At 37.9% G+C, this 25,302-nt stretch overlaps 1 protein-coding gene and 1 pseudogene across 3 annotated transcripts in view; one reads left to right on the top strand and one right to left on the bottom strand.

Moving 5' to 3' along the window:
* Positions 1–25,302, top strand: part of GRM5 (glutamate metabotropic receptor 5) — a 451,151-nt gene that overhangs the window by 260,312 nt on the left and 165,537 nt on the right. The gene's annotated exons all lie outside the window — the stretch shown is intronic.
* On the bottom strand, positions 5,877–6,594 carry LOC129072670 (vesicle transport protein USE1-like; annotated as a pseudogene).

The following is a 25,302-nucleotide window of genomic DNA, read 5'->3' as shown; positions in this document are numbered from 1 at the left end:
ACATAGTGTTATCCATTTCCATCCATGCTGTCGTGAAGGGTAAGAGTTCATTTTTCCTGCTGCACAATATTCCATTGTGTAAATGTACCACAATGTTTATAGCAGTGCTATTTACAATAGCCAAGTGCTAGAAACAGCACTGCTATAAACATTGGGATGTATAGGTTCTTTTCAATTTGTTACTCACATGCAGGTGTAATCAGAATCATCTGGGTCTGTTGATAAAAAATGAAAATTTTCAAGCTTAACCTCTGATAGTCTAATTTTGTATTTTTAACAACCTCCATGCGTTATTTTTATATACAACCAGGTTTAGAAATCACTAATTTTATTAATCTTCCCACCTAAATCAAAGTTGTGAGTTAATTCAGGCAGGAATTGTATCTTTTCTCCATTATATCCTGATCCCAGAAATCAAGTTGGCACTTAGTAAGTAAAAATCTGTTGAAATGAAAGTGAAGCCATAGTGTATCTTCAGCATTGCTTATTCGTGTATTTATGTTTACTCATCCCTGTTTCAAAAGGATTTAAGGCAGCTTACAAATATTCATGTAAAAACTCTCCATTCTGAATCAGGAGAAGATGAAATTGTAAAATAATCAAGGGAGAATCAGCAGCTCTGTCTGCTTCCTAGGTAAATTCTGATTCTAAATTAGTAACATTCACTTTACTGAGAATTCTGTAGTTATTTTTCTTCCACGAAAAATGCCATTATGGAGAGATTTCTTGAAGTCAGATAAAGCTGCATTCAAATCTTCCTGTGTGCACAACATCTAGCCTGCGGTGGCTCCGCAGTCCTGAGAAGTATACTTAATTTTTCTTTACTACTAATTCTTCAAGTGACAAGAGTCAACTCAATTCATTTTTATTCACAAGTATTAATTTAGCATCTAGTATGTGGCAGGCACTATTTTAAGCACTAGGGAGACAGACAGCAATGACCACTCTCATGGTGCTTTTAATCTATGAGACATAATTTTGCCTATTCAGATGTTTGTTGTTGAGAAGACAAAGTGTATGTAAAGGACTGGTATATTTGTAAACATTCCATAAATGTTAATTCTCTTCCCCACCTTTATTTTCTTCAAGTGCTATATGCAAAGAAAAATAATTTTCCCAAATGCCTCCTTTCAAAACGAATAATAACTTGTAATTCTGAAGAAAATTCAGGTAGAGGCTATTGTCTAAAGGAATACTTAGACACTAAGTATTTGGCCTGTTTGTAGGCTCTTTCTTCCAGGCAGAATTCATGGAATTTGCAGTCTCAGAATTTTCCACCTCTACTGGCCCCAGGGACGAGCAAGTAGTCGCATCTTTTTATAGGGTTTCAGGTACAGCTATACAATAGATGCACTCAATATGCATCAGCAGGAAGCATGCATCCACATATCTGGTTATAATGATGTATCAAATATGATGGCAAAGCAAGTTATTTTAATTTTATAATTTAGTGAAATTATCCCATCCAACTAAGTGAACATTCATTCTGATGTGCATGAAGTTCCATTTCACAAGGTTTAGAGCTTAATGAAACAATTGTAGATGAACCTGCAAACAGCAAAGACCAATTTGTTACTAACTAGATACTAATCATGTTGTATGATTACTAACTATGTTACTAACATAGTTACTATATTTCATGTTACTAACTATGCCTCAGAGAAGAAACTATAACCAGGCTATGCAATGCTATATGGCCATATTGGAGAGCTGCAAGACATACTTTAAATTTCTATCACTGTTACCCAGAATGTCTCTATCAAAATAATTTCCCCCCATTTTTATCAAAAATAAACACTCCTCCTAAAGACAGAGATGTTGATGTTATATTTTGAAGCTGACCTGAGAGCTGACGCCCCCATGCTGGCACCTCCATGCATGCGTAACATCAGGCATACTTTTCAGATGCTTTGAGAAACACTCTTACCTCCCCTCCTTTCACCCACCATTGTCTTCATCATCCCTTAAAACCCAGCTCATAGCTGACGTCCTTTAGGAAACCTTCCACAGTCCCCATGCGGCCCATGGTGGCTTTCCATCTTTCAGATTTCTCCAAAATTTATTTTCTAGGACATTCCTTCACTAGTTAACAGAATCTACAAAATAACACCCTTAAGTCTGTATCAAATTAGCTAAAATCCATCTCCTTTAGACAAAGAAATCTACCTATCTACAATTTTTGATAAATTAATTATAGCCCATAAGTTTCATAAATCTAAAATTTCACAGTGTCAATCTGTTCCTGTATTGTCTTTTAAAAATGTGCTGTTTTCAACTGGAAGAAAACAATCTAATTTCTTAGATTTCATGGAGAACGATCAACAACCTAGGGGATTTTTAGAAATAATTGGAAGTATTTTTCTCCTGTAGCATTTAAGCAACTTAGGCCCCTAAATGAATCTAAGCCTCCAAAGATGGCCTTGAGTGCTTGAGCCAAGCTGCCCATGCCTGCAGAGATGAAGTTGCATACTTCCTACGGAAGAAAAAGATTCTTCTTCTTCCTTCTATTGAACATTTATAGCATCACATCCATGGCTCTGACATTATAATAGCAAAAGTGTCTGTGTCCCAGGACAGTAAAAGAAAGTGTGTAAAGATTCTCTGGATAACCATACCATCTTTGATCTGTCACTATGTAGCACATGTCACAGTGAGATCTGTTTCTATATGTGCCTTTCCTAATGAAAATCAAAATAGCCATCATTAGTTGATCACTTACTATGTGACAGACACTGCGCTGAAAGCTTTATAATTATCAGCCCGTTTCATCTTCACTGCATTCTTAAGTGATAGATAATAATTACTACCCCTATTTTGCTCGTGACACAAAAGGAGGCTTGGAGAGAGAGGGCCAGATTGCATACCCAAAGCTCTTACTCTTAATTGCTGCACTAAATTATCATAAACCATGAACTCCTCTGAAAAAGAGGACATTTTTATTAACGTATTTAGAAGTAACTTAGCTGATATAATGCCTCGCTCTTAATACATATTTAGTAAATATTTGCTGTTTTGATTAAATGTTTAAAGTGAATCAGAGGAACAGCATGCCATAGTGCTCTCTGGAATGCAATTGCAAACTGTGTTTCTAAATTTTGCTATAATCTGCTAAGATTTGCCCAAATCTAGAAGAGAATTGAGGTCAAACATTCCTTTTTTTCTACACCAGGGCCCTTATGCACTGAGTATGCAATTATACTCAGGCATAATTGCAAAACTTGACCAAATGGAAGAAACAAGCCTCAATGAATACCAAAGGCACCAAATAGAAAGAACAATGTGTAAATTTCAAGTTTTTATAACTAGAAAGATAATAACTTCTGAGTTTTGCATTCACATTCATCTTATTCACAGCGCAGATAAAATTATATCTGGTTCTAATGTATCAAATATGATGGCAAAGCAAGTTATTTTAATTTTATAATTTAGTGAAATTATCCCTTCCAACCAAGTGTCTATGATAAGTCTTCTGACTCTTTGTCTATTTTTCCTTATGGATTAATTGACATCAAACAATGAATAAGATTTATGATCATTCTAACCCTAAAATGACTAAATTATTTCTGTTATTATTTAAGAGTCCTCAATTTCCTCCCATGCAAGTAAGACAATTAAGATCACACTTCTGACTGTATATTTTCAGCTCCAATTTTCCCAGAGAAACCCCAAGCTATCTCAGTGCTCAATGCTCGATGAAATATATAGAACTCCAATGAGACCACTATAAGTGTCTCACTGAATGATACATTGAATAAAGCATCATTCCTCTATCAAATACTAACAAAAATCATAGGCTGCAGAGGATATTAGCTCAAATGAGTTCTGACAAGCCATAGATTATCTCTACTTCCAATATATACATGTGATGGGGGAGGGGAGAGCCTCAGAAAAGGTGGCACAAATATTTCAACCAAAGGAAGTCAGAGCAGTCATATAATATGCAAATTGCTTACAATTTATTACTAAATCTCAGTACCTTCTAGAAGAAGCCACATTACATTTTGTTACTTAAAGAATTATTTACATAGGACAGAGTTAAGAACTTTAGGCTTACAAAGGAAGCTCTCCTTTCTCCCCCAGTAATTACTTCTGTACCATCTGACACAGTGCTTTATATACTCATTTATCAAACATTTATCGAGCAAAAATTGTGTACTATGAGAATTCCTGGATGCAAAATAAATAACATATAATCATTTCCCTCCAGAAATTTACAGTCTTGCAGGATGGAGTCAGTGAAGAGAAGTGCAGGCTACTATTCTTAAGAGGTGACATGTTGTAGTGGAATCACTCTCCCTCAGTTCTGACGCTGACTAGTTGTGCAATTTTTTTTGAAAAGCCTCTACATTTTAATTCTTTATTCTTTCAAGTGTCAATAGTATGAATCAAGAAATTAAACATTTTTTAACTTCTACTATTTTCCAGACACTCTTCTAAATGTATTATTGCATTTAATCCTTTTAATAGTCCTAATCAAATGTTACTATTATTATTCCCACTTTACAGTTGAGGAACTTGAGAAATTACATAACTTGCTCATGGTCATATAGGTAACAAGTGGTAGGTCCAGTCTATGAAACTGAGCCAAGAGAATTCAAAGCCTGAGAACTGGAGGAGACATGTCTGCATGAGAACCATGGGGGTTCTAAGGCAAAGAATTCTAATGCTGGAACCTTCCATTGTTGTTAGAATAAAGACACGTTCCTTTAGAGAGAATGCCGCTTCTGCTTGCCACCCCAGATCCACGATCATCTCTTCTCTGTCCTGTGGACTCATCAGTGGATTCTTTTGCCTTTGGATGCAGGAGGATTTTGCCAGTGGAAGGCACCAACCAGAAGCTGGAGGGAGGAAGGGAAGTGAAGTCAAGATACTTTTCCTCTGGTGGCTGCACTTTCTGTGGGCTTACTTTGAACTGGTTGCATCCTTTCCCTAGCAGAGCTGTCTTTCCTCAGCCCTCTCTATCCCTGGGTCTGTGTGAAGTCACTGCTTACTCCACCCTGGCTCCTTTGCCTTAGGGCTGGTAACTAGGCCCCACTCTTACTAGGATATAGGTACTCAACTGTCCTGAATGATTTCACATCCTACCTACACCTTCATATACAGTGCCTTTGTTAATCTTCCTTAAATTTTATTAATTATCCTAATCTAATTGTCCTATCTGTTCCCCCTTGTGACACAAACACACTGAGTTTATAAGGCACTCCATGTTCAGCACCCCTGACACCAATTCACCCTTAATCCTGTAACTTTCCTACCTCAATTTTCAGTGCTTCTGTAACATGAATTATCTGAAATCCTCAAGCTTGCATTCCTTCTGTTTCAGGGACTTTGCCTACCCTGGCCTTCTACCTGGAATGCCCCTTCTCAATACTACCCTACACACACGTGCACACACACAACACTCTCACACATATTTACACAAACCTACCTGGTATGTAATAGGTTTCAATGATATTTTTATGAATTAATAAATGAAACTAGAATCCAAAGAAAGAATTTGCTTCAATTTTTTATCAAATAATTGTGATCCTTTAGAGTTGAATAGCTAATTATATTTTGAAAGACATGTTCTATTTTCATCCACATTTGTTCTGTGAGGTGAAGAACATGAGTTCTGAGAAATTTAAGTGGCTTGTCTAAGATGCCATAAGTGCTAAGTGGCAGAGCCATTAGTTAATCCCCATTTGGTGGAATTCCATGTCCTACTATCACTGCTTTCTTGGGCTCTGCCTTGCAAGTTAGGGCCAGGCGAAATGGTTACCAGCTCAGCAAGTTTCTGCCAGGCCCTAAAAATAAATGAAAGGGGCTTTTGTAATGATGTTCTGGAAACTATTCTTTTCTTTTTCTTTTTTATTTTTTTTGGAGGAGGCAGGTTTTTATTTGAGTTTGGGCATGAGAGGGGTGAAGAGGATGATGCTGATGTAAATGGAGCAGACAGTGACAAGCATGGCCCAAAGCAGTCAGGTGACCGATTTTTGTGTGTGCGGCTCCTGCTGCTCTGATTCTATCTCTAGCTTCTCCAGGTTCTGTCCAGGTATCTTGAGTGAGTGCAGCAGGGGCGGTTTTCCTTCTTGATGATATTCTGGGCAGCCAGTGTGTTGACGTTAAGGCTCCAGGCCAGGCCTTGTATTCCTTCTGCCAGCTTCTCCTGGAGGTTCTGGTATTGCTGTAGGATGAGGTCTCGCTCAGCTGCCAACTGCTACTTCATCCCCTGGCCTGGGCCCTACCACCCTTGTTCTCTTCCTCACATCCAGCTTGGGCTCCTCAGCAGAGCCCATTCCTAGCAGCTCACTCCATACCTCGCAGGTGCACCATGCCAGCAGCTGCAGGTGCCCTGTCTCGGTGGCAGCACCTCCTCCCCATTGTGGTTGGTGCAGCCAGTCTCTGAGGAGGAGATCAGCTTCTCCCTGCAACATCCAGTAATTACTTCAGAAAGTAATTACTTACTTCAGAAAGTAAGTTAGCCTTGTGGGAATATTCATTGAGCACCTCAGAGGCAGGTTTGCTTGCCTGGGCCTTCGGGGCCTGCCGCATGTCCTCAGGGACTCCAGGTCCTTCTCCAAATGCCACTCTGTCCTGTATTTCTGCTGCCATCTCCCCACACCAGGTTTGGCTTCAGCTTCAGCAAAGCCATCACCAGTTGGCAGTACCATGCCCTTTCACCCCAGACACTATTCTTTTCTAGACATTTTTTTCCCCTTTGGTTGCCAGTATGTTCTTCCCACCCACCGTCTTTGTGAAATCAAACAAAACAACACTCTCTGTATTGAACAGGACTGCAACTTTGCAAGTGCTTTATTTTGAAACAGATAAAGGAACAACTCCTATCCTGAGGGGCTGTTGTTTGAAAGCACTTGATTGCAGAGTGCCACAGAACTACTGAGGAACATTAGCTGAGGTAATTCAGCCCCCGGGGCAGTTTAATTTGAAACAATTGCAGTTGTGAATACAACTACAGCAGCCTTTCCCTCTGGTGGATGGGGGAGAGAGAACCAAAGGGATCTTTACCAAGAAGCTAGAAGGGGCCACTTTGTGGGCAGCAGAGCTGTTACTTGCTTTCTGTGCCAACCCCATAGCACAGTTGTTTCCTACTGAGAACAGTTTCCGTTTGTTCAGTGAGTGTTTGAGAAGACAGAGATTTTCAGACACATGGCTATTATGGAGTGTTCGCACATTCAAAACCCAGCTAAATTCACCCACAGGGCACAAGGCGATGATGCAAGGAATACATGTTTGCCCGGAAACAATCATGGAAATACAGTTTCTATTTTCTTAGGGTGAGTTCAGGCAAATAACCCAGCCACCCAGTGCCACAGGTTCACACCAGGGCACACTGGTTTCCGCTCTGACCAGTCTGCATGACACTGATAGAGCTGCCTCCCCAGAGACTTCCCTTGGTTACTTCACACCAGACTGCTAGGTTTGGGGCCCATGCCCAAAAGTCCCTTCCATATTCTGGTCCTCACTGTCATAATCTACTTTCTTCCATGCCATTAGTCCAGGGGAACTGGTCAATATTGCAAATCTTAAAGGCTTCCTCACTGCTCATCAGATAAAGTCCAGATCACTTCACCTGGCTATACATGACCTGACCTCTACTTAACCCATTAGCCTTATGGGCCATCACCACTTGATATCCCGGCCCCCCACCCCAGGCCTATTGCTACACGGAATGATGCACAGGTCCCTGAACATGATCACTTACCTGTCGCGTCTTTGCACATGCCACTCCCCACCTTGCCACTTTCCTCCTTCCTTGGTCCCTAAGCATGTCTCCTCTGGGAGGCTTTTTCTGATGTCTACTCTCTCCTGTCCGCTTCGGCACACTCTAGACTTTTTTCCAAAATAATACTAAACTTTTTCATCATATGCAAGATTTCATCAAATGTTTAGATATGTCTCACAGAAATGTGAAAATAAGAAAAAAATGAAGAAACTAGAATTGATAAAATATGGTATCATGATCTCTTGTTTATTTGTCTTTCCCATTAGACCTTTTGAGAGCAAGTGTTCTATCACTCATTTTCATAACTGAGTTCCTACCATGGCATCTGGTTCATATCAGGATCTTAATAAATGCTTTTTGTTTTTTAATAAACAAATGAGATTTTAAGGATGGTGAACCAGGCCATGTCTTTACAGTGTCCAGATATGACCCACAATTGAGCAAAAAAACCCAGTCTTTATCACTCCTAAAATGGAGTGAAAAGATTTTCTCTTTACAAACCTTTAAAAAAAAGCTTTAGAAAAGTAAATCATTTCCTCAACCCTGAACATCTTCAATGTGTCAGGCTTTGTGGAAGGATCTTTTACACACATTGTCTAATGCTACAGCCACTATATCCCTGTGGTGGAGATGGGCTAACATGTTTATAGGTTAAAACAAGCTCAAAAAGGAAAATGATTTGAGAGGTCACTTGTTGTTTTTTCCTAGGTGGTCTCTTTGAGGAAAAAGTCTACTTCAATGACTAGGTAAATGTTTAACACACTGTATCACATAGTACAGTGTATGTCAAAACTCACAGTCACTGACATGATACACTTATTATACTGTTACTGTTATTTTTAAAATTTCACCTCATAGTAATAATAAGAACATAACTCTTAGGTCAGATTTTCTCCCAAAAGGCAGTCACTTGGATTTTCCACTTTCCACATATATTCCATATATATTGATATGTCTAATGTTTTAAAAGTGTTATATTTAACATAAATTTCCATCAGTAATCAGGCTTTTGAATTGCAGTTAGACAGACAACTTATGAACCTTCTTCTACAGAAAAGTATCTCATCTATTTTGAGTTCTGTTTAACCATTTAGCTTTGTAATAATTGGCTAAATACAGGTGCTATCCTATTTAAATAGTAGAAATGAATGAGGAAAAGTATACGAGTTCTGATTGTAAAGAGATGTAATCCTTCTAATATATTACCTACATTCAGAGAATTCTTTATTAGTGAAAACTGTCCTCAATTTGAGCTTTCTGTGGTTTAAGTAACATAAACAGTTCTAGTGAATTAAGGACTACCCTGTCGGAAAGCACATTCCTTGTCTGATGATTGCATGGTCTTTGAAGAGCCACCTCAAATGCAGCATTTTTATAACCATGACACAAAACAAACAAGAGAATCTTAATGTATTTAGTATTATTTTGTATTGTAATTTTAACAATCTGATATTATATGGATAAAAATGTATTTTGTGAAGATGACTATTTTATGCAGATCATTAAAAGTTTCTTTTTTAAAAGGTAAAGGGGAATAAAAGGTACAAACTTCTAGGTATAAAATAAATATGCCACGGGGGCATAGTGTACAGCACAAAGAATATGTCAATAATATCATAATAACTTTTCAGTGACAGATGGGTACTAGACTTATCGTGCCAGTCACATTGTAAAGTATATAAACATTGAATCACTATGATGTATATCTGAAACTAATGTAATATTGAATGCCAACTATGCTTTCATAAAAAATAAAAAAAATATTAAAAACTTCTTTTGAACGTAAAAAAAAGGGTCACATGTTAAGTGACAGAGAGATCATTCAAATCTAGAATTTATATCTCAAAGGCTTTAGTTTTTGTGCCATGTTTCTTTGCCTTCCCTCACTCCAACATTTCCCCAAATGTGAGATGCCTGCAAGAGACTGACACAAAGAGAAAACATTAAAGAGCATGCTGACAAAGTTATTATCTTTCTCATTTAGTCTTTTAGGTCATATCAAAGAAAATCAAATCACTCTCCTTTGCTCAACATGTTGGGAAGCAGTAGTATCCAGTTAAACTCTTTTTTTCTTGCCTTGATCTACCACTACTTGTTGCTCTTCAGATTGCTCTTATTAGTTCAATAAAGGAGTACAGTTTTAAAGATACAGAGGTTATTTAAATGCACAATGTTCAACTTCCATATTCCCATATGTCCTTCCTCTCAAAAGAATTTTGAAAAACTTATACACAAAGAAGGAAAGGACCTTGTTTTATTAGCTGGGTCATAGCTGATAGTACCACTGGTACATAGTTGATGCTTGAGACCTAAATGTCCTTATTCCTCAGTGTGAATCAAAACCTCAAGCTTGTATTACCCACTGGAGGCCTCATGGTACAAAAATTTGAAGTATTCACCAATATTCTCAGCCAGGAGCAGGAGGAAAGATATGGGTAGGTATCATAAATAAGGGAAGAAGAGTAGTTTGGGATGGGCTAGTTGGTTGGTTCAACCATGGAGTACTCCTTCATGTGGTAGAGAAAGGAAAAGGGCCTTACACACGTGCATGGTCTTTAGGTGCATAGTGACACTGCCCATTTATTTATCTAATTTGTATATAACCTGCTACATGCCAAGCTTTGATCTAAATATTTTTAGATATTAACATAACTATATGACATAGGTTCTACTAATAGTCTATAGATGAGGAAACTGAAGCACATTAAATAATTAAATAACAAGGTAACACTACTAATGGAAAGCAGAGCTTGGAGTCAACCCCAGTTGCACAAGCACAAGTGATCATCTTGCTAATGACTAATGTAGAATCAGTCAGATTATCCACTGCTGTTCACCTTGAGGGACTTGGAAAGGAGGTATACAGAAAGATGGAGAATTGTTCTTTGGGCCCAATCAAGCAAGACTAAGAAAAGGTTCAACTGCATTTATCCTCAAACATTGCAATCTATATACAATGTCAGTTAGTAATTAATTTACTATAAGATCACCAACCTCATGAGCTTTCCCTTAACAATGTTGCTGATTCGCCATCACTAACTACATCTCTTTTGATGAGATGCCATCTACTAATTTGTTTTTAATTTAAACTAAGCTGTAAGCAAAAGTATAGGTGTAAAATTAAAAGCACTCATATCTTGAAGAATGTGTACAATTCTACATGCAAAATAAGGGATTTACTTAAAGGCAGATCAATTTATATATTCCTTCTGAGGGAATTGGATATTAAAGCATGGAGGAAGTCATCTGAGGAAGCAGTTACAAAAATAAGGAGAGCATATATCCAGCTTTGTGTCCCTTATGTCCAGGTCTATTGTCCATGGGCAAGCATTAATAGTGCCCCCTTTCACTTTCAAAAATTTCCTGTGTTGGGTATCATATTATAAGGTTGTTCTACATAAAAGAACACTCCATGTCAGGAACTTCAGTCTCCACTGTAGTGAGTGATAAGAGTACAAAAATAAAAGACACATTCCCTAATCTCAAGGATCTCACAAATTAGATTTCATTCCACTTTGAGGTAGATACATAAAAAGAAAATTACTATAGCACAATAAATGCCACAATAGAGATGTCAAAGCAAGGTTTCTGGTTAGTAAAAGAAAAGGTACTAAATGTAGAGTGAAGAAGCTTCAAGACTTAGAAACTTCTTCCAGGAGAATTAACACATCAGTTGAATCTTAAAGGATCATAAATGCTAATCAATATTTGAGGACCTGACAAAAAACAAGCATTAAAAATACAGCAAACAGCCCTGGCGAGATTGCTCAGTTGGGTGGAGCATCATCCCATACACAAAACATTGCAGGTTGGTCCGGGCTCATAAAGGAGGCAACTGATCAATGTTTCTTGCTCACATTAAAGTCTCTCTCTCTCTCTCAAATCAGTAAGTATATCCTCAGGTGAGAATTAAAAAAAAAAATACAACAAATAAACTTAGATGAGATATGTGAGGGGGGTAATAAAACAATGTTCAAGAAGCACAGGATTTGGGATCAAAGTGTTAGATTTTGAATTCCAAGTCTGTGAAATTCTAGCTGTGTGTCTTTAGGACGTTACTGAACTTCTCAGAGTCTTGGTTTCTCTGTTGGCAAAACAGAGAACAACAGTATCTAACTCACGGGATTGTTATAAGGCTTCAATATATTAATGTATGTAAAAACCTTTAACAAATAGATGATGAATAGTAAATGCTATAAAAGATGGGTTATTGTTAGCTTAGAGTGAAATATGTGGAGTGTATGCATGTGAATATCTTAAGTTGAGAAAGAAAATCAGTTTCATGTGCAACATAACCAGAGTTTGTACTTGACCCTAGGGGAAATAGCAATTATTGAAGGGTAGTGATATAATCAGATTTGATTCTTTGAAGATGAATCATTTTTGGCAAGTGCATGGAAGATGGACTAGAGATGAGATTAATAGGAGGTACACAGAAAGGCTATTGTAGTAGATCAGGAGTGGCAGCAAGGAAGGAGAAAAATACCACTGCTCTATTAGGAAACATTTAGGCAATATCGCCTAACTCCCTGTCAGGATCTTCACTGTATTGATGTGACATCCTCACCACAAGAGCAAGTTAACCAAGTTAGTAGTATGGAGATGAAATTTAAGTCTTCGACACAGTAAGACTTTTATCATCTATTTTTATAAAGGTTACATTTAGGGGTGACTGAATGTTAAAACCATAAGAACCTAAAAAAATGATCCAGTTCTGTGGTTCTCAATTCTAGCTACCATTAAAACCCCCTGGGGAAATTTTATAAAATAACACTACCCAGATCCCGTACTTGGTTAAATAATTAAGAGTCTCTAGGAGTGAAGTTCAAGCACTGAGATGTCGTCAGTGATCCCCAGGTGATTCTAATATTCAGCTGGGACAGAGAAGCATCACCACACCAATCTCATCCAACACCCATGCTGGACAGAGGTGGAAGGTGAGACCCAGAAATTTAGCTTCTTTTAGAATGTGGGTGGTAATTGTGTTATCTGCCTTACCTAGAATACATAGATACAGTTTCTATGTACTTAAAAATGTGGTACCTCTTGGACATATTTCATAATGTTTATAATGGAGCTAAAAAAGGGAAGAAAAATAATACATGAAAATAAAATTACAAAATAAGAAAAAAAGAGAGAGGAAGCAAACGAAAGGAAGTGAAATCACATATGCATCCCTCTGACCCAGGGTAGACAATGCCTCCTAAATTATGCCAATTTGACATAATCCTCCTTAGAAAAAGGTAGTTAGGAGAGAACAGAAAACACATCGAGATAAGAAGAAAAAAAAAGTCCTATGAAACCAAGGGGCTGTGTCTTGCATTCCCAGCATCAAGTATAGAACTTTGCAAATAGCCTAGTTCCATGCCTTAGCTAAATAAATGGAAGAATGGAAAAGAGCAAAAGAATCAGGCAGAGTCACTCATTCACTTTTTCTTTTAGGTCCATTAGATCTTCCTAAGAATTTCGGAGATGATAAAATAATTTTCAAAATGTTCAGTTCCTTTATATACTGGGCTTTTTTTTTTTTTTTCTGCCACAAGCATCTTTGAATTTGTTTGAGATTGAAATACATAATAGTCCCTGTCCTCTGTCTGATGGTCTATTAGAGAAGACAGTTACTGAGGCTCTGTGTATGAAAGTGGGCTCAGTAGAGAATACGTTCTGGACTTAAAATCAGGCCCTGTTGCTTATTGTGTGACGTGGAGCAGGGTACTTAACTTCTTTTACCGTCAGTTTCCTTAAAATGGATATTGCTATGGACTGAATGCTTGTAGGCCCTGCAAATCCACATTGTGAAGCCCTAAATCTCTAGAATGTTGGTATTTGGAAGTGAAGCCTTTGGGACATAACTGGTATTATATTAGATCATGAAAATGAGGCCCTTATCATGGGGTTAGTGTCATTCTAAAAAGAGAAAAGTCAGAATCCCTCTCTCCACATGCATCTACCAAGGAGAAGCCATGCGAGGATGTCAGAAAACGGCGACCTGCAAGACAGGAAGCAGACCCTTGCTAGATGAAAAATCTGTTGGCACCTTGATCTTGGCACCTGGAGTGTGATCCCCACACTCCAGACTGTGAGAAATACGTTTGTTGTTTAAGCTGCCCAGTCTGTGATATTTTATTACAGCAGCCTGAATGGACTGGGACAGGTGTATTTGTGTTATTGCAAAGGTTAATAAGGTGATGCATATAAAGCTCTTAAGACCTTAGCCACCTCATAAGTGCTCATAAATGTTACATATTGTATTATTGTATTGTAATGTTGTATTACTATTTTAATTATTATAATTTGATCCATTCCATTTCTCACGGATGAAAGCAAAGAACCAGAGTATAGGATACTACAGATATTACAAGAAGCCCATAGGGATAGCTACAACTTTATTGTCCTTTGCCCAACTTTTTATTTCAAAATAGAAACTCTTAACTGGGCTTTGCTTTGCCTGCTTAGAGTCCCACTGTGATCACGGATTGGAAATTGGGTGTTTTAAAAAAATACTAGATTTTCCTATGCCATACTTTAGGTATCTAATCCTATAACAAGGTGATAAGTTTCTTGAAAAAAGAAATTCTTATTCTTTAGAGTACAATTAAATAAATAGAAAAAAGTATGAAGTGAAAGGAGACTGCTTTCTCACTTTATATATTTGCCTTAGAAATCTTGATTATTTCACAAGAGGATACAACACAGGAGAGAGAGGGTTTTGTGTGGAGGGGACCCAGAACTTTCTCCTGTTTACAGGCATCCACCAAAGACCTGTATTTTAAATAGGACAAGATTTTAGACTCAATTCTCTATTTTGTGCTGACTAGCTTGAGAAAACATGTGATTAAGTCAAAAACAGGTGCAACCCTCCAACCTCAAACATCCTATGTATTAGTTTCCTAGAACTGTCATAACAACATGCCACAAACTGGATGGCTTAAATAACAGAAATGCATTTTCTCACAGTTATGGAGGCTGGAAGTCCAAGATCGAGGTGCCAGCAGATCTGATTTCCTCTGATGCCTCTCTCCTTGCCTTGCGGGTGCCTCATTCTCATTGCTTCTTCCCATGGTTGTCCTCTGGTGTCTTTCTGTGTGTCCTAGTCTCTTTTTCTTATAAAGACACCAGTCCTATTGGATTACCTCCACACACACTGTGATCTCATTTAACTTTAATTCCCCCTTTAAAGACCTTATCACTAAATATGGTGATTACATCCTTAGTTACTGGGAGTTAAGACTTCAGTATATGAATGGAGGTGGGGAACACAATTTAGCCAATAAGGTCTTCTTAATGAATCTTAATTCAATAACTAATGTGGTTTTGACCCTATTAAATGGTCCAAAAATACCTCTTGATTTACCTGCAAATACACATCACCTCCCCATAAAACCAAGTAAACACCAACTATTGAAGAGTAGCTGAATTTCCTTTTGGATTCATAACACAATATCATAGGCTGAATCTCCAGGAAACAGACACTGAAAATATGCATTTTTCATGCATGAGCTTTACTGGAAAGTATTCTTGATAACAACAACATCTGTGAAAGATGAACAAAGCAAGACTGGACAGAAAGAGAAGCTGAACTGTGAGACAGTGGCAACAGAGAACGTTTTCTGATCCTTTATGACCCTCAAGATGGATAAACTTTCAGAGTTGTCTTCTTTTGAAGCAGTTGTTCCCCACTTATACCTCTGCATTGGATTGCTCCTGTGGATAGGGAGCACTTTGGACAAGTCAGTGTTTTCGTATCCGCCACAATCTACTCTCTGTACTTTTTGGACCTAGTTACTTCATATACTGAGTTTATTAGGAATAGTTGTTCCAAGGTTTTGATTGGTCTTCTTCTCAAAGAAGCTTACAGAAGAAAAGTTGGCGGAACAAACTGTAAGCCCCACCTCTGCAGGTAACCTTGCTTACCTCTGCTTACCTGATACTACTGTTATCCCTTCCTTCCTCTGCTACCTCTTCTAGATTTCCCTCACTCTTGGCAAGCACCATTGGCTGTACTTGTCTAGATGGCTTACCTACAAATTGTGATCCAGTGCTTCATCCCTGAATGGTCTTAGTTCTTGGTCAGCATGTATTTCTTATATCATGGCTACTGCATTTGTTAATTTTCTGTCATGATGGGGCAGGGAGATACCAAAAGACACTCCAGCAATTCACCCAAGTAGCAGTCATATTCTTCCCTATCATTATGGTCATGATGCATTGGCATCTCTTCTTGATAATTGGATCAATCATCTATGCCAGCATAGTGGTTTTTTTCCTTGCTTGCTGATCTCTTCATCTAAGAAGCTTAATGTGACAGAGTGACAGCTAAAGCTAAAAGTTTATTGGGATACTTTTTGTGTCCCCTGCTGTGTTTCTGTTTGGGAACTAAGACATCTAGAGCCACAAAACCTAAATGTATGATGATGGAAAGCACAAATACCTTACTTGAGGTCATGGTAAGCGGGATTGGATGGTAGTGTCACTGCTTGATTGTTGAACTGCTTGATTGTTGAATGCATTCAACCTACTGGACACACAGCAACACTCCACTTATTAAGGATGTTTACTCTTTCTTAGAGAATGTCATTTCATCCTTGCAGGCATCGTACCCAACCTAATACCTTCATTGTGCCTTCAAGATGCTCTCCCTTTACTCTATAAAGCTAGCAGGTTCTGGGCTGTGCACTATGTGATAGAACCAGTGAATCCCATAGATATGTGACCACTAATACACCGCTTTGACTGATCAGTGAGTCCCTTGGTCTAGCAACAGCAGGCAGGATTACACGTTGGTAAAACAAATACTCTGTGAGCCTTCATTTAGTGGTACTGGCTGAGGCCCTGTGGGCAAGAAAGATAAGTCCATATATGGAATGTGTGTTGATATCAGTCAGAATAAATTGTTGCTCATTTCAAGATGGAAGAATACAGACAACGTACCACCACATGGCTGGTTGGACTCCTTGACCAATATTGTTGTAGTGAAGACTCAACTTGGTCTGTATTGCCTATAAATTGAACTTATATATACAGTGCAAGTAACTGGATCAGTCTTGGAGAATAAGAATCATACTATTGGATCCATGATTAGCCAATGGCTACTCTTGAGCCCATTCTACCAGAAAAGAGGTGGCCATTGACAAAGAATGGCTGATGTGAGATGGTTGGTTGGTGCCTCCTCTGTGGTAGATGCTCTCTGATGAACTATAATATGCAACACAAAGCTCTTTTCACACTTTGGCCTCCCCCATAGGTGGTTCATACCCCAGGCAGCCTACTTGCTGCTGATTTCCCCCATTTTTTCCTTGCAACCCCTAATGAAACAGTGATTCAGCACTATCCATAAATATATATACATCTATACCCCTTATAGATGTATATATAAATATATAAATATTTATATGTTATAGATGTAGATATAATTATGTATATTAATATATTATAGATATATATATTAATAGGTTATATATAAAATATATATATATTCTATTTCAGGCCACTTTTCTTCCCACCTAAAGTGTATAACAGCCAAAGTTCTGCCTATTGCAAGGATTTTCTTTCACCACTATTTTTCAGGGCCTCCTTGAGAAGGTCTGCAGTTTGGCAATAGCCCATTTTTGCCTTGTGGCCATAAACTAGCTCATCCATTGATCAAACTTAGCTTTTTTAACACTATCTTTGGGTCATAAAAAATTTCCCATGCAGCCGTAGGGGTTACTTCTGGGAAAACTACTGATTAAGCAGTGGTCAATGATATGGGATCTGGAATATCTACTTTTATGTAATACTAGTGCTTACTGGCCGCACACTCTTGACCCAAAATGTATAATTTTTTATCTTACAGTAGAAGGATACTTCACCCTCCAGAGTTGTCTCCATTTGAAGTAAGAAGGTCAGCCTTTGTACCTCTATATTGGAAGCACGTTGCTCTCATGGATGTTGAATGCCTAGAGTGAGGCAACTTCCTAGCTCCTTTGGCTGAGCTAACTCCTGCAGAGGGGCTCAGTTGTGAATTGTTAGCAGGCAACACACCTGGTAGCTGAGAAAATAAATGCCTTGATCCTGAAGAACAATCTGCATGGCACTCTGCAGCAACCACTGCACATATCTGAGAGGATTATATTGACAGGGATAAGGCCTAGGAACTGAGGGAAGTTTGGTAACTCTGAACCTTTCTTGAGGTCTGATTCCATGAAGCATTTTATTTATACACACACACATACACACACATACACACACATACACACTCACACACATTTTTTAAGATTCTCCAGTGAAGGTCCAGAGTCTCTGTTTCTATCTACTTGTCTGAGTCTTCTCACAAATGACCTGATGAATATAAAGATGTTTTATCTGGTTGTTGTTACTAGGCCTCAGTTTACTGCACCTGTAAACTTGAAACAACTGCAGTTTCTGCATAGGTTGTAACTATATCTAGAACATGGAGGCTTACAGACACCCAAAACCACATAGCTAGAAATAGACCATTCATTCATTCAGCAAATATTTATTGGTGCTTCATCTGTACCAGGCATAATGCCAAGCCTTGGAAATTCAGTAGTTAAGAGTGCTTGCACCATGGCTGGGTGGCCCAGTTGGTTGGAGTTTTGCCCCATACACCAAAAGATTGTGAGTTCCATTCCCGGTCAGGGCACATACCAAATTTGCGTATTTGATCCCCAGTGAGGGCACGTATGAGAGACAACTGATTGATGTTTCTTTCTCTCTCTCCTCCTCCCTCTCAAATCAATAAAAAAAAACATATCCTTGGGTGAGGATAAAAAAAAAAAAAAGGATATTTGCTTTCATGGAGCTTGCAGCCTACTTGAAAGGATTCACATTTATCAAATAGTCACAACATAAATAAAAACTTACAATTGTGGTAAGTGCTCTGAAATAGAAGAATGTGGTCCCATGAGTGTGCATATTGGAACTGACATAATCATGGAGGTCATGGAAGATTTTGCTAAGGTAATATCTACTGCTTAGAGATGTAAAACATTAGTAGAGTTAACTAGATGAAGAAAATATTTTTAAAAGTCTCAAAACAGAGGGAACAATATGTGCTGAGACCCTTTGGGACATATGAAGGATCAAATGAAGGTTATTCTGCCTGGGAAAAACAAATGGAAGTGTGCAGCTTAACGGGACATCAGGGGTAAGCAAGGACCAGACTATGCAGGATCATGTTTAGAGCTTTTGTCTTTACCCTGAGAGAACCCATTAAACTGTTTTAATCATGAATCATGGAAGGATGTAATATGATATAGGTCCCCTAGCTGTCTTGTGGAAAATGGATTGGTGGAGGACAAGGCTCGGTAACAATAGGCAGTTAAGGGACTATTGCAGTTGTTCTGATTAAAGGTGGCAATAGCATGACTGGATTCAGTTGGTAGAGCTGAGGAGGAGAATGAATGAATTTGAAAAGTATTTAGTGAATAAAACAGCACTTGAAGCTAGACTATACATAGAGAGAAGATGTCTATGATTACTTTCTTCTTGGTTAGCATAGCTGTATGGGAGTAGCACCCAGATAGAGACATATAAACATTTCTAGTCAGAATATGATTAAATATTTCATTAGTTTATTTGCATACAAAGAGAATTCTATGACTGGAGAGCTTTGGTCTTCAACATAGTCCTTAATTTTTGGATTGTGGGTTCTGTAAGTAATTGATGAAAGTTATAAAACCTCTGTCCTGACAAAAGCACTTTGCACTGAGTCACAATTCTGCATGCATTTTGTGGGTCAGCTTAATCCATGTAAATTTCAATTCACATGACATTTATGAAGTCCATGGATCTGAGGCAAAAAAGGCTCTTCCAGAACTTTATTCTATAATGTGTACACCATTACTTCATTTGCACATTATACCTACACAGTTGGAAGGCAGGGAACATGATTTTGTACCTCCATTACAGTTGCACATTTATTGTATTTTACTATGGGTTATCAAGTGAATATTGAGTGGGAACTTGCAAAGCACTATCCTAATCCTCGCAAGGAATGATAAAACATAAATGTCCCTCTGGGAACTCACACAAAATCACATCAATCCTTAATGACAGAACCAAACAGAAGGGTCCTCTGGCAACTACTACTGTCAGAAAAAAGCAGCTCTCTTTCAGAGGAAGACTGCCTTATGCCAGTTCCTTTTCCATTCCTGGCTTCATGTGGCCTTGGGCAAGGGGGAAGAATAAACTGTTTCCTCCCCAGGGTAATAGTCATTTGGATGCAGCTGCATTTGAAAGGGAATTGCTGACTTAGGATTTGATTCCATCATGAGCATTTTATAAACATACTATATATAGCAATTATATACACTACATACTGTATACACAAGAGATATAAATTACATGCTAAATCAGCCCCTGTGCCAGTCTGACATAATGGAAGAGAATCAGTGCTTAAATTGCAGCTGTCAAGCTAACAAGGAAAAATATTTTAAAAGAAAATCATATACAGGGGTATATAGTATTACCTTTCGAGAGTCTTTTAGAATTACACATCAACTGACATGAAATTTAACCATAATCTTTAGAGTTTAGGAATAAGTTTGACATAGTTCAAAGATTTCTTCTATTTTTTTTCATTCAAATACTTCTTGAGGGCTGACTGCATGCCAAATACTGTGCCAGTACTTTACATTCATTATCCATTTAATCTTCACAATCATTCTATGAGGTAGTAGGTACCATTGTATAAAACCCATTTTACAAAGGAACAAACCAAAACTCAGAAATGTCATATAATTTTCCCAGCAGGACTCCATCATCAAATATCTAATGCCATAATCAAATCCAGGTGTATCTGACTTGGAACATCCAAGTGCTGTCTTATAAATTATCACTTCACCTAAATTATACATCCCAACTAAGTGGAAATAATAATGAGTAATTTAATACCCAAACCATCTGTCATTCTTAACCATTATAGTTATACAACTACCAATGATGTGTGTTGATTTCTTGAAAACTAAATTACAACAATTCTTTCAGGACCATTGTAATTGAAAGACACACACACACACACACACACACACACACACACACACACACACACACACAAACTCCACCAGGAGATATTCAAATATTAAAAGCAAGTTTAATCTAAGTCACCATGGTAGACTCATATCAATGTTTATTTGGTAAAGGGAAATAGAGAGTTACTTGGGATCTCAAGGAATTTCTTTAAAAAATACCATCCATACTTATTTCCTATAAAAGCTGACTTTCCAAAGCAGTGATACAATCACAAAAAGCATAAATATGCTATTGCATGAAAAGTTTCTTCTTAGCGAATCTCGGTATTTTCTCTTAGAGAGCAAGTAGGACAGCTCTATTATAAAAATAATAAAAGTACGTATTTGGAAAATGACTGAGTTAAGGAGAGGTCAAGCAGTAATTTTTTCCAACATCTAAGAACTGTACATTTTAAAAATATAAATCATTCCTACATGTTACATAATCAGTTTTAGAGGTTGTTAAATTGCAATTAGACAAGCCCTTTTAGCCTTCTTCTGAAAAGATATTTGATGAAAATTAAGAGGCATGCAAGCTTTTTGCTATGTTGTTTCTGCTTGTCAGATGTCACACCTAAATGGCTGTAAATAATCCCTCCCAATTATTCTATAGCCTTTGATCCAGATACATAAGTTATTTCTGAATTCAGCCATTAAACTGGAGAAGGCCAAGCTTTATAAGTTAAGTTCAGAGCTCTTTTAAAAGCAGGTACTTCATCAGGTAGAAATGGTTCCATTTGAGGCTCCCAGTTTACACTTAGTCTTCAATGAAAAGTCTGGTGATGGATGCCCGTTAGCATTCTAGCACATTCACGCACAGGAGAAATAGTTCATCTGTCCCTACAGTCACACATAATCAACAGCCTATGATTTTATTGCCATTAACACTCATGTATATAATAAAATAAAAATACTCATAACATTGTTTTCTGAAAGACCAAGAAAATGCACATGTGAATAATTCTTAGCTCTGTGGTCATCATGATCTTCTGATTGTACATTTAAAAGCATGTAAGGCCCTGGAGCATTGCTGGTTCACTTTAAAGCTTGTTCAGCCCTATTAGCCTGATCCCATCAAAAAAAGGAGATGCTCTAAGGGTGGAACTAAAAATGAAATTATGCACAGTGTTTTTTCTACCCTTATGCCCTTCGGCAGTCTTCATTTATATTTACACCACATCACCTAAACTTTGTGATATCCTTACACTTTCCTGCTATTCATTGTAACTGCCTGTGATGTTCTTCTGCTGCACCAATCCATACTAGACTGTTCTTATACTATAGTATAGCAACATGGTGGAATACATGTGTTTAATAGGTTCAATTCACTTCAGGAACTCCCAAAACACAGGAATTTGATCTCATCAAATTGTAAAGAAATAGATTATTTAATAAAACTCAAAATCCCAGAAATCACTCTGTGAAGGAAGCTGTCTGATTACTCAACATACCTATCTCTTGTCCAGTCATGCTGGTAGTAAAAATTATCATAGCTACTATTTATTGAAGCTGTGAAATGGATACTATTAGCCCCAACTTGAAGGTGAGGAAACCAAGTGTCAGATGACTTGTATAGATCAAGAAAGACTTAAGATTAACCCCATATTTCTTTCACCCAGTGGAGTATTCTTAATCGTTACATAGTCCATCTCCTCAGAGGTTGCTTACAAGGTTCACATTTAGCTGTTCCGCTGACTGAAATGTCCTTCCCACTCTTTCACCACCCAAATCCTATTGTATGTTGGGAGTGTTTCTTCCCTACTCCCAATATTTCTTTTCTATGAGGGAGCCTAGTTAGTGTGGCTCTGGGCTTCTCTGTAAGGAGGTAGAATGATATCTTTAACTGGTAAGTTTGGAAAGAATAACTAGGGTCAGCTCCTCTTTACTTTTCTGTGGAGAGTGATTCTTCTTTTATAGCAAAAGCTGTCCTGAGTTCCTAAGGTTTACACGTGCAGCCTGCCCATGTGGAGAAGTGTGCCTAGTCCAGTGCTACCTTGTTGGGTGGGTAAGTCTGCCTAGTTCCTGGAACCAGTTTCAGGAAGCCCACTTGTCTCTCCATTCAACTAGTCTCCCAGCTTAGTGTCATCAGTGAGTATGATGATGCTTTGCCCTATACTGTTACTCAGCTTTTTCAGAATTGGATAGGGATGGGGGCGTGCAGTTTGGGAGCCCACCAAGATGCCTATATTCTACTTTCTCTGAAAAGCTTTTCGCAGAAATTTTCTTTCCCCTTCTTATCCCCACAATACTTTGTATTTTCATACTAGTCTTTTTAACAGGTTCATTTATGTTAGTAACATGTTTACTACTACTCATGTGAAACTAAAGAGGCTCGAAAGTGTCTTTCATCCATATATGACTGTACCTCCCACAGAACCTAATATAGAGCTTTGCAAATAGTAGGACCTGAAAAATGTTTCTGTTGAATGACTTGTATTGAATCCAGTTGTGCCTATGTCATATCATCTTTGTGTGTAGCCTTAAACTTTTTAAAAATATATACTTTCTTGAATTCCCCAGTTGGTTAAAAGCCGTAAGAAGTACATACTCCATTTTCTCTCCTCTGCAATAGACCCTTCAGTGTAGTGATTCAGGGCCAGTGGAGAAACTATTAAACTTCTGGCCATCTGACTGACTGTGCACCACCATTTCCATTAGGAGAATTGCTGGCTTGCCTCTCCTCCCATTCACTGTGATTATGCACCCTACATCAGCTCCCAGGTGCAACTATCATGAAAGGTTGCCCTGGAGTTAAGAGACTGGGCACCTGAGACATAGTAACACTTTCATGACTGTAGCTGAGGCATCTTCGCATGTAACTGGGAGCCAGCTGCCATTAAGTCTATATCAAGCAAGAGAGAACCTAGGATTTTTTCATTATAAATGGAATGTTGTTGCATATCTTAAGGCTTTATTCCAAATGAATATGAGCATGAATATAAAGCAATGAATTTAACACCTAGCATTGTAAGAGCTTACACTTCTTGCCAAAAGCACTAATTAGGCTTTACAGATGAGAGACTAAATGACTCATTAGAGGTCACAGAGACCATCAGTGTGGGGCTTTTGAATGTCATAGGGGCCTTGTATGAAGGTCAGGCTCTGATCATTTAGCATTATTTTTATGTGAAGTTCATTCTGTAGCTAATCATAATCCAATTAATTTATTTACTCATTCATCTGTCCATGTCTTAATACATTCACAGAGCTCTTGTTGAGCATATATACAAAATCCCATAGGAAGTGCTAGAGACAGAGATAAACAAATCATCACCCCTGCCCTTAAGGAGCCCATTGAGAAGGATGGGTCAGAAAAAGGAATTATCAGAGTACACAGGCTATGAGATAAGGGTGCTATGGTAGGATGAGAAGGTATCTAACCAACCTGAGGTATAGGAAAATTCCTTAAAGGAGATCAGGTTTGAGCTGAATATTGAGGGCTTTCAAAGGAGTTATTCAAAGACAATGATGCAAATTTATTCAAAGACAAAGTAAATAGTGCAGAACTTCTGGTATTTTCAGAACAGAATTGCTTCTGAGAGCTATAGCAGATAAGGATTGAGTAAGGCTGGGACCAGATTATGAAGTGCTCATAGGTCATGCTAAGTAAGTAATTGATGACATCATCTTCAAACAGGAAGATGATGTCATCAATTATATCATAAGCAGTTCATTGTGGATCCAGGGAAAGACTGGAAGCTGTTGTAATATTCTTGGCCTAATAAGAATCAATGGGATGGAGAAGAGTCTTGTTTGAGAATACTTACAATCAAATGACAGGACTTGGTCATGATTAAATGCCAGCTTGTTGGGGGTTCATAGGAAAGACAGTAGGAGAGAAGGTAAGAACTGTGGAGAACTCCTAAAATTCTGCTTAAATAAGTGAGGGAGTAGTAATATCTATTACCAGTGTGAGGAAAAACAAGATGATATTGAAATGTGAGAAAATAAATAAATCCAGATGTTGAGATTGAAGTATTTGTGGAATATCCAGGTTATAGTGTACAGATATAGTAAAGAGTATCTGAGGATTATGGTCAGGAGGCATAAAATAGTCATCAATATAGTGGTTGAAATAATAAAATCTTTTCTACATGTAGCCATATTTCTAAGTGCTTTGACTTCACAGATAGCATTTCTTAACTTCCAATAAGATCGCTATCAGGTCTTCCAACATGGCTGAGTAACAATTATTCCTTTGAAATACCAAACACCAGAATTGTGACACATCTACTCATTATTCTTAGGAATATAGAAAAATGACTACATGAACAAGTACAGTAATTAAAATTATGTTAAAATGGGATCCTCTCTCCAGTAATAGAAAAAAAAATAAAACTGTGGTCACAGTGGGATTTGAATCAAGTGCCTATTTAACGTTATTAGAAAGGAAATGTCCTCATCTATGCCACTTTCTATGTCCCTCTGTTGATCTTCCTCTCTTCCCACCCTCACACCATGGAATTTGCAGAGCTGCACTGCAGTTTTAACCCTGCAAATATCAGTGGCAAATTATGTAAAGAAGATCCAAAAGGGCAAGACCCTCTGTGTTCTACAACCTTC

This window comes from Pteronotus mesoamericanus, unplaced genomic scaffold, assembly GCF_021234165.1.
Source record: "Pteronotus mesoamericanus isolate MK-2021 breed Mesoamerican mustached bat unplaced genomic scaffold, CSHL_Meso_final contig_33, whole genome shotgun sequence".
Classification (NCBI taxonomy): Eukaryota; Metazoa; Chordata; class Mammalia; order Chiroptera; family Mormoopidae; genus Pteronotus; species Pteronotus mesoamericanus.
This window is presented reverse-complemented; position numbering and strand designations above follow the sequence as displayed.